Below are 9354 nucleotides of genomic sequence, written 5' to 3'. Positions count from 1 at the left end.
GAGACAGGGCCCAGTTTGAACACCTGCACTGACCATGACCAAGAGAGCTCTTTGCTGTCTCCCAGCCCTAGCCCTTCACTAAGATCAGTAGAGTTAGTGAGGATCATTTTTTTTTTTTTTGAATTGATGTCCTCTTATGCAGGGCAGGTTGGCGTTAAATACACTATGTATCTAGGATGACCTGGGCATGCTCATCTCCTTACTTCTACTTTCAGAGTGCTGGGATTACAGGACCTAGGCTTATAGATGTCTGGATCTTGACTTATTGATGGCTGGACCTTGGCTTATAGATGTCTGGACCTTGGCTTATAGATGTCTGGACCTTGGCTTATAGATGGGTGGACCTTGGCTTATAGATGTCTGGACCTTGGCTTATAGATGTCTGGACCTCGGCTTATAGATGGCCATTTTCTCTTCATTCTGTCACTCCTGAGATTTACCCTCTTTATATCTCTGGGTTTCAAATGCTCATTTTGTAAGGACACCAGTCATGGTAGAGTAAAGCTTACACAAATGTCCTCACTTTAATCTGATTACCTCTGTAAAAACCCTATTTCCAAACATTCTTTGGGTCAACAAATGACTTCCAGGGAAAGGGAAGTCGATTAAGCCCTAAACAGTGAGTGACCTTTGGGCACTTCCTCGTGTTAGATGCACTTAGGCAAGCATTCCAGGTCTCTGAGGTGTCACGGTGAATTCTAGATTTTTTTCTAAAGGAAGCAGCCTGGCTATTACTTCCAAGGCACTGAAAGGGCAGTCCTCCTTGCAGTTCATCAGAGGGGCCACAGAAGCCTTGTTTGAAACACACTTTCCTCATGACTCCGAGAAAAGACTAGAAAGTGGTCGTGCCTTTCCTCCCAGGGACAGTACGAGAGCAGGAATGAGCTGTCACCACTGTGGGAAGTAAACATCCCCACGGTGACTAATCCATCACGGCTGGTGGAGATGGCAGGAGGAGCGGAGAGGCTGAAGGCCAGCGAGGGGCAGGGGACAGGCCTGTCCCAACTGACACTTGCCCTTTCAGCCCAGCCAAGCAATTACTAGCTTTGGAGCCCACAGAGCTCTGAGATGCCTACCCCGGTCTTAGCAGTTAAATTGCTGGGTGTTCACAGGGTGTTATTTACTCTCCGGCATTTTATCTGTGTTTATAAAGTATCTACTGAGTTTCCTTCCCAACGTAAGTGTGGGATAATTGAAATTAGAGAAAAAAAACCAAGTCTGAAGTTCTCATCTATAAAAACTGATATCATTAAAACATGCTCTGTCTGGTGTTGGTCAATTCTCTAGTGGTTCTCTCTCTCTCTCTCCTCGGTTTTTCGAGACAGGGTTTCTCTGTGTAGTTTTGCGCCTTTCCTGGAACTCGCTCTGTAGACAGGCTGGCCTCGAACTCACAAAGATCTGCCTGCCTCTGCCTCCCAAGTGCCGGGATTAAAGGCGTGCACCACCACCACCGCCCAGCTCTAGTGATTCTTAAAACAAACCAAAAAGAAAAAAGAAAAAAGGAAAAGAAAAAGTCAGAAAATGCCCTTAATTACCATGGAATTTTCCACAGTTGCTAGAATACAACTGTAAAATGTGATGGCTCTTTTTTCTTCTTAGGAGCAAGTTCTCAGGTAGCCCACATGGGCCTTTATCATGCTCTGTAGCTGAGGATGACTTTGGAGTCCTTATCTCTTCAGCCCAGGCTTTCCAAATGCTCAGATTCCAGGAGTGTGTCACAAAACCAATTCGATGGCTCTATTATTATTCTTTCATTAGTGTTTCCTTATTTATCATAGTATCTTGTATCTGCACTGTCACCTATGAATGCAAACAGTTAAAATGAAGTTATATGACAGAAACGGTAGAAGAAAATATGAAACTATTAGGCCTGTAAGTTTTTGACTTTCCAGAGTATATTAAAGTCTATTTAAAATGAGGGCCTAACAACCTGCTTTCTCTCCTCAAAGAAGATCATGCCATTCTTGTTTAGGACATTCTTTCTCCTCACTTCCCTCCCTCTCTTCTTAGGACAGGTCTACTCTATCCTAGGCTATCTTGGAACTTACTCTGTAGCCAAGGCTGGCCTTGAACTTTGGATTCTCTTGTCTCCCATCCCTCATGCTAAGATTGTAGGTGAATGCCACCAGGCCTTGGGTGGGGGTGGGTGGGGACAGAGCAGTGTAAGGTAAAGTAAGGACAGGTAAGCACAGTCTCAGCTCTTCTCCAGCCCCGCCCCACTCCCAACATACTTCTTCAGCTTCTAACTTAAATTTGGTGATTTTGGTTCCGATTTAGGCTCGATCTATTGTCATGATTTGTTTGATTTTTATCCTGTTGTGGGCTTTAGGGAACATGATTTTCCTTTTTATAAACATGTTTCTTTTCTTTTTACTTATGATTCATGGAGAAGGTAACTGACAGTCACGTGTCCAAGCAGCTTCTTTCTAATGTTAGTCTCTCCAGCTGTGGTCTGTAGGTCATGTGGCTTCTTGGAATCCCTGGCCTTTGTCCGATACACATTCTAAGCCATGGGAGCAGAGATCTCCTCACTTGCTGCTTTGTGGTATATTCTAGACCGGACTGAATAGTCCAGGAGAGTATACAAACTGGTAAGATCCGGTTCTGAATCTGAAGTCGGAGATGCTGCAGCTCACACTCTCTAGGGAGAGTGAGCACACTTCACTCTCCAGGGAGGGCAGGGTGTGCACACTCTCCACTTCATGTAGCAGGAGGTACGGGAGCATAGGTAAGCAAAGGGAATGTGGAAAGAAGGTTAAAAGAGAACCAAAGAGCCCCAAGCCTTCTGCATGGGGCTGCCAGTTAATGCCAGTGAGAAATCAATCACAAGCCAACTCAAGCCCTGTTGAAGAGCCGCTTTGTCAGAAATGTGCCAAACAGACAGACTAGAAAAGCAGGTCCTCTGGAGCTAACCTCAGAGTGGCCGAGGACTGGACAAGAAAACCTCCTCACTGGCTTCAGAAAGTCAATGGAGATTTGAAAAAAAAACGTGAGGCATGCAGAATGGTAGCTCACACCTTTACTGCTAACACCTGGGAGGCAGAGGCAGAGGCAGGCAGATCTCTGAGTTCGAGGCCAGCCTGGTCTCCAGAGTGAGTTCTAGGACAGCCAGGGCTACGTAGAGAAATCCTGTCTCAAAAAAGATAAAAAAGAAAGAAGAACATGAGGCTGATACATGGCCCTGCCTGAAAGCTGCTTTCACTGTTCTGGGCTCTGTACGAACTTTTGGGTGCCTCTCGACTGCTGTAGAGGTCATTGCTGTGTCTTAAGGGAGTTTGGAAAGAGACAACCTAGAAGTCTCCTCTCCCCTAAAGTCTTCTTTACTTCTGGGCACTTCCTCATTGGCTTTATTAAGTTGACTGAAGGTTGGTCCTCAAAATCTTTATTATGTATCTGGGCTCCACTATTTATAAATATCCAAAGAAGACAGCTCCACCTCTCCTCAAAAATAGCCAAATAAACCCATCAGGTACAGTTGGGCGTACCTGTAATCCGAACACTTGGGTACCTGAGGCAGGATGAGTTCAAGGCCAGCCTAAGCTATGTAGCAAAACCCTGTCTCTAGATAAATAAACAAACAAAAACGTCACAGAAAATAAGACAGATGATGAGAAAAATTCTCAGAATTTTGGAGTCAAGAAAATGTAAACACAATAGTGTTTATGAGAGGAAGTAAGGCCGGCCCACAGAGTTGCTCAAGGGACCGGTGGCTTCTGGGAAGCCACTTTCTGATTCCTGCCTCTAGGCTGTTGCTGAGCCACCTCTGGGAGCTGTTGTGTGAAGTGTGGCTCTTTATGGAATCTCCACCACCCAGGGGAGCCTCGGATAAAAGAACAGCCAGCTACAAGTTCTGGTGCCAAGGCATAGACAAGCAGTATGTATCTGAATGTGATAGCTCGCCCCAGCCTCAGTCTCCCCTGGAGGGTTTCATGCTAAAGGGGTGGGGAGACAGCGTGAGTGTGTGTGTGTGTGTGTGTGTGTGTGTGTGTGTGTGTGTGTGTGTGTGTGTATGTGCCCCTGGGCCGGCTCAGGCAGCAGCGGAGTTTGTGACCTTGATGGGAAGATGTTTGCAGCTTCTGCAGAGGTCTGGGTGAACATCTGTCTCCAGAGGAATGAAAGGCACAAGAGGGCATAGAAACTGCAAAGCCGAGGCTGACAGTGTTGTTCAGCCATCTCACCAACTGGCCGAGGTGACAGGGTGAGATGAGAGGCAAGAAAGTTTGGCACATCTCGAGGATGCCACCCCATAGGGGTTGGGGGAGAATTAGGACACACATCAAGGTAGGATACAGTGACATATGATAAAGACAACTAACATACGGCATGCCCAGAGTGCTGTGGGAAGAAATCCTTTTGGACTGTTCTGTAAAGGGTGAGACGTGAGGTTGAGTCTATGACTACAGTAGCAGGAGTCTATTATCTTAGTACTAAAGTTGAGTAAGGATTAAAGCCCCAGAAACCCAGATTTAGTTTCTTGCCTGTTGGCTGGCTTTGTATGAATCCTATGGTGCTGTTTGATTTTTTGTCGACTTGAAAAAGGCTGGGGTCATGTGGGAAGAAGGACCCTCAATTGAGAAAATGAGCCCCCCCCCAACACACACCAGATTGGCATGTGGGTAAGTCTGTGTGGCATTTTCTTGATTAATGACTGATATGGAAGGGCCCAGCCCACCAAGGGCTGTGACTCTCCTGGGTTGTATAAGAAAGCAGGCTGAGCAAGCAGAAAGCAGTATTTCACGGCCCCTGCTTCAGGCCCAGCCTCCAGGTCCCTGCCTTCACATCTTTTTATGATGGTCTGTGGTTGGAACGTGTCAGCTGAAATATGCTGTGGGATGGTCTATATGTCAAATTGCTCCGATTGGTCAATAAATAAAACACTGATTGGCCAGTGGCCAGGCAGGAAGTAGGTGGGACAAGGAGAGAGGAGAATTCTGGGAAGCAGAAGGCGGAGGCAGAGAGACACTGCCAGCCGCCGCCATGACCAGCAGCATGTGAAGACCAGCCACGTGGCAAGGTGTAGATTTATAGAAATGGACTAATTTAAGCTATAAGAACAGTTAGCAAGAAGCCTGCCACGGCCATACAGTTTGTGAGCAATATAAGTCTCTGCGTTTACTTGGTTGGGTCTGAGCAGCTGGGGGACTGGCGGGTGACAAAGATTTGTCCTGACTGGGCAAGGCAGGAAAACTCTAGCTACAGAAATAAGCCCTTTCCTTCCCAAGCTGCGTTTACCATGGTCTTTATCACATCAACAGAAAGCAGACAAATAAATCTATCATCATTTGAAAATCTCCTTGATAGGGTTGGGCATGGGAGCTTGGTACTTACCTAGCACTTGAAAGGCTCTAGGTTTGGTCTCCAACAGGGCAAAAGCAAGGCCTTGAAGCTCTGAAATGTTACGTAAGATTAGCATTTCTCAGCACATCGGACTCAGTGACATATGTAATTGCCAAGACATCAATATTGTCACAAATTAGAACAGTTTTTCTTGTAATTAGGGCTTGTCCTCTCCCATCAAATCATGCTGGATTTATGTTTCCCTTTCAGCTTTATTTTATTTATTTATCTATTGTGACAGGCTGTCACTCTGTCCCTAGCCGGCAAAAGCTCGTTATAAAGGGTAGGCCTGAACTTGATTTTAAGGCAAGCCCTTCTGATTCCCATCTCAGCCTCAGTGATGTGGGGACAGGCGTCAGCCCTCACCCTCAGTGAGACTGTCTCAAACCAAGAACAGATAGGGTTAAAATGGTTCAGCGGGTAAAAAGCACGTGTCAGGTAAGTCTGACCATCTGAGGCCCATCCCTGGAAACCATGATAGAGAGCATTGAATACCAAATGTTGTCCTCTGATCTTCACACGTATTTGGTGGTACACACACAGACAAAAAAATAAAACAAAACAAAAAAAAACAAAACAACAAAAGTCAATAAATGGGATTTTAAAGATATATCACCAAGAATAGTTTTTTTTAAAAAAAAAATTTACATTCTATTTTGTGCATGGGAGTGTACAGAGGCACCATGGTGAACATGGAGTTGGTTCTCTCTGGTACCACGTGGGTCCCATTAGTTATCTTTTTAACGGTTACATACCATCAATACCCCTGTTACCAAACACAATAAACATTAGCTAGTGTCTTGTCTGGTCTGCTGTCGATACTATTGATCACTCCTCAGTTAACGCTATTGGCTCCCGGGTTAGAATTCAGTGCTCATTAACCTCTTACCTCTATGTGTTCCCCTGTCTTCTTAACCTTCTCAAAGCTCATCTAATTTTTTTTGTTGTTGTTGTTTGTTTCTGTATTTTTCGAAACAAGGTCTTTTATGTAGTCTCAAACTTTGGCTGTGATTATAGGCCAGCACCCAAATACTTTTCCTTCTGATTTGCTGCTTAGGACCAGTGAGATGGCCCAGCGGCAAAGGCGCTCGGTGTCAGACCTGACAAACTGAGTTGTATCTTTGGAACTACTTGGGAGAAGAGGAGAGCTGACTCTCACCAGCTTTCTTCTGTCCTCTCCATTCACGTCACAACACACCCGCACACATACACACAAACAGGTGAGTGAAGGGAATAAAAACCAAACACAAAAAGTCTGCCTAACTATGTCATGAGGTTAGTCATGAAGACTAAACTGGTTTATGGATGTGTGTATCAGCGTCAGTGCACGGTAAACGGAAAACATTTAAGATGTGAGTTCTGCTGTTTTGATTTTGCGCTAATTTCTTCAGCCAGAGCTTGCAGTCATCCTAGGCTCTTGTGTCCCCCCCTTTTCTCTTTAGGACAAAAGTCACAGGGGTTTACAGGACGCCTTGGAGTCAGCTCTGCAAAGCTTCTAAAATGCATTAGCTCATCGCCACTGTCCTGGTCTCATCGCTAATTGATGCCATCATTCCCTGGTCTCCTAAAGCCAGCTCCCCACAGCACAGCACACATAAAGTTTTGAAGATGTAAAGCTGGTGTTAACTAAGGCCAATGTAAGTCCCCACCGTGGCTCCTGCAGAGTTCACAGCGAAGTCCATCTCCACGGCACGGCGTGTGGAATGCTCCTGGACAGGCTTCCCGCTGCATCCACAGACTTGATGCTGCTTTGCTCTGCCACAAATTCCCCTAGATTCTTTTTTTCAGTCCCTTCCTCTCTATGCCTACCCTCCGGCTGTTCTCACTCTTCTTCTTATCCTGGTACCCCGGTTCATCTGGCTAAATTGAGGACTTCCTTCAGAGCTAGCTGCTACAGGTTTTTCCTCTTTCAGACCTCTCAGTCAGCTGGCCTGGCCACCGTAGACTCTCTTCATTCCCGTCCATTCATCACTGTGCATAGACTGTGACCATGGATGGAGTGCTGGTGGGTTTTTTTCCTCACTGAGTTAACTGTCTAGCTTCCTCCCTACATCAAAGGCCTCCTAGGAATGTGTTATATTTTTCTAGACCTAGCATATACCTGAGTATGTACTATATCTCAATATACATCTGCCAAATGAATGGCGTGCTAAATATGGCATATAAACGGAATGGAGAAATGGACCCCTGAGTGACTCAAGCTTTTTCAAATGGTCTGTCAGGAACTGGTTCTCACAGGTTATTTTTGGTACACTTAGGTCATTATCTGAGCTCACCTGACGTTGCCTCCCTCTTTTGGGGGGCCCTCAACTCTGGAACCCCTTTGTTCCCGTGCCAACAGCACTTGCTGTGTTCCTGGCAGAGGAACGAAGCAAATTAATGCCATTGTCAACTCTCACTAGAATCTAGACCTGGACCCTTGAGGCAGGGGTGGGACCATTGTTGGATTTAGCAGTTGTGGAGGGTGAGTTTGTTGTGAACAATTGTCTCTGTAACTGTGGAGGTTTAGAATTCCCACTATCTGCCATCTTGAAGGTGGCAGCCCAGAAAAGCCAAAGGTCCATATAAAGGGAGACAAAGGCAGGTGGGTCAAAACATTTAGGCTAGCCTGTGCTACATAGCAATTTCCTGTATTGTAGAAAAAAAGCCTGCCATTTGGAAAAACTGTCTGTTTAAAAAAAAAAAAGAAAGAAAAGAAAATAGTGTCAGAGATCAGTGAAAATTCCTCATGTATTTGAATGAAATAAAAAAATTAAGAACTTGATAGAAATTAGATTTAAGAGATTATAATCATAAACATAGAACTTTAAGGCAATAGACTAAAAGAAGTCATTGATTTAATCAGTGGTCCGATCTCAAAGAAACACTATTAACTAATATTTTAAATGTTTGTCATATGAAATAACCTGTAAGCTTGGTATGGGAGTGACTGCCTGGAATCCCTACTTCCTGGGGAGCTAAAGCAGGAAGATCAGCTGTGCGTTGGCTATCCGCAAGACCCTGTCTCATTGATAATCACACCAATAAGAAAATAAAAGTGCATCAAAATAACGTAACTGCCACTTTGGTGAAAGAAATCATTTTGGAATCTAATAAACAGTATGTTTTAAAATTAAATTTGGTACCAGGTGTATCTCCTTTGGTTTACAGTGAACTTGTATCCTTGAATGAATGCAATGTATTTTGTCATTTCCAGTAGGATTTGTTTTTAGGTAGAGTTTTTAGTTATTGCAAATTGCCATTGCAAATACATTTTTATTAGTGTTAGTATTACCCTACTGGCCTCATATAACACTTGGCATATGCATTTAATAATTTTATTTTATTTTTAGATATATATATTTTCTTTAAAATAGTTTAAAACAACGTATTTATTTTGGAGCTGTGTGTCTCTCTGTGTGTGTTTCTGTGTGTACCATAGACCAGGTGTGAGGTCAGCTTTCAGGAGTGAATTCTCTGTTCCCACTACATGAGCTGCAGGAATTGAACTCAACCTTTAGCTTTGGTTGAGTCATCTTGCCAATTTTTTTAAAAAAAGTATTTCTGTATATATTTTGCAGACTCCAAAATGTTTTCAAACCCAGAGATTACTGAATGTCAAGTTTTTCTTTTACCCAAATATCCTGTTGTAAAAACAGCAGCTTAGATGTAATGTAGAGGTTAACGTTTTCTTTCAAGTAAGGAATAATTATTGTCATGTCTATCCAAATGAAAGCGTTTTTTTTCTCTCATGTTTTTAAAAGGAAGGGAAGGAAGAAAGGAAAGATGTTGTGCTGGCTAGTCTTCATGTCAACTTGACAGAAGCTAGAGCTTCCTGAGAAAAGGTAACCTCTATTGAGAAAATACCTCAATAAGGCCAGGTTGTAGGCAAGCCTGTAGGGCATTTCTTTAATTAGTGATTGATGTGGGGACATCTGTGGGTTCTGTAAGAAAGAAGGCTGAGCAAGCCACGGGGAGTAAGCCAGTACCAGTTTTAAAACGCACCATTCATAGATTCCTCCATGGTCTCTGCCTCAA

The 9354-nt window shown here is 44.1% G+C and overlaps 1 long non-coding RNA gene across 1 annotated transcript; it reads left to right on the top strand.

Moving 5' to 3' along the window:
• Positions 1-3747: 3747 nt before the first annotated feature.
• Positions 3748-8041, top strand: LOC119086863. Its single transcript, XR_005090236.1, has 3 exons — positions 3748-3874; positions 6395-6557; positions 6780-8041. It is a non-coding gene; the product is annotated as an uncharacterized LOC119086863 (long non-coding RNA).
• The last annotated feature ends 1313 nt before the right edge of the window (positions 8042-9354 follow it).

The sequence above is a fragment of the Peromyscus leucopus genome, chromosome 8a, assembly GCF_004664715.2.
Source record: "Peromyscus leucopus breed LL Stock chromosome 8a, UCI_PerLeu_2.1, whole genome shotgun sequence".
NCBI lineage: Eukaryota > Metazoa > Chordata > Mammalia > Rodentia > Cricetidae > Peromyscus > Peromyscus leucopus.
This window is presented reverse-complemented; position numbering and strand designations above follow the sequence as displayed.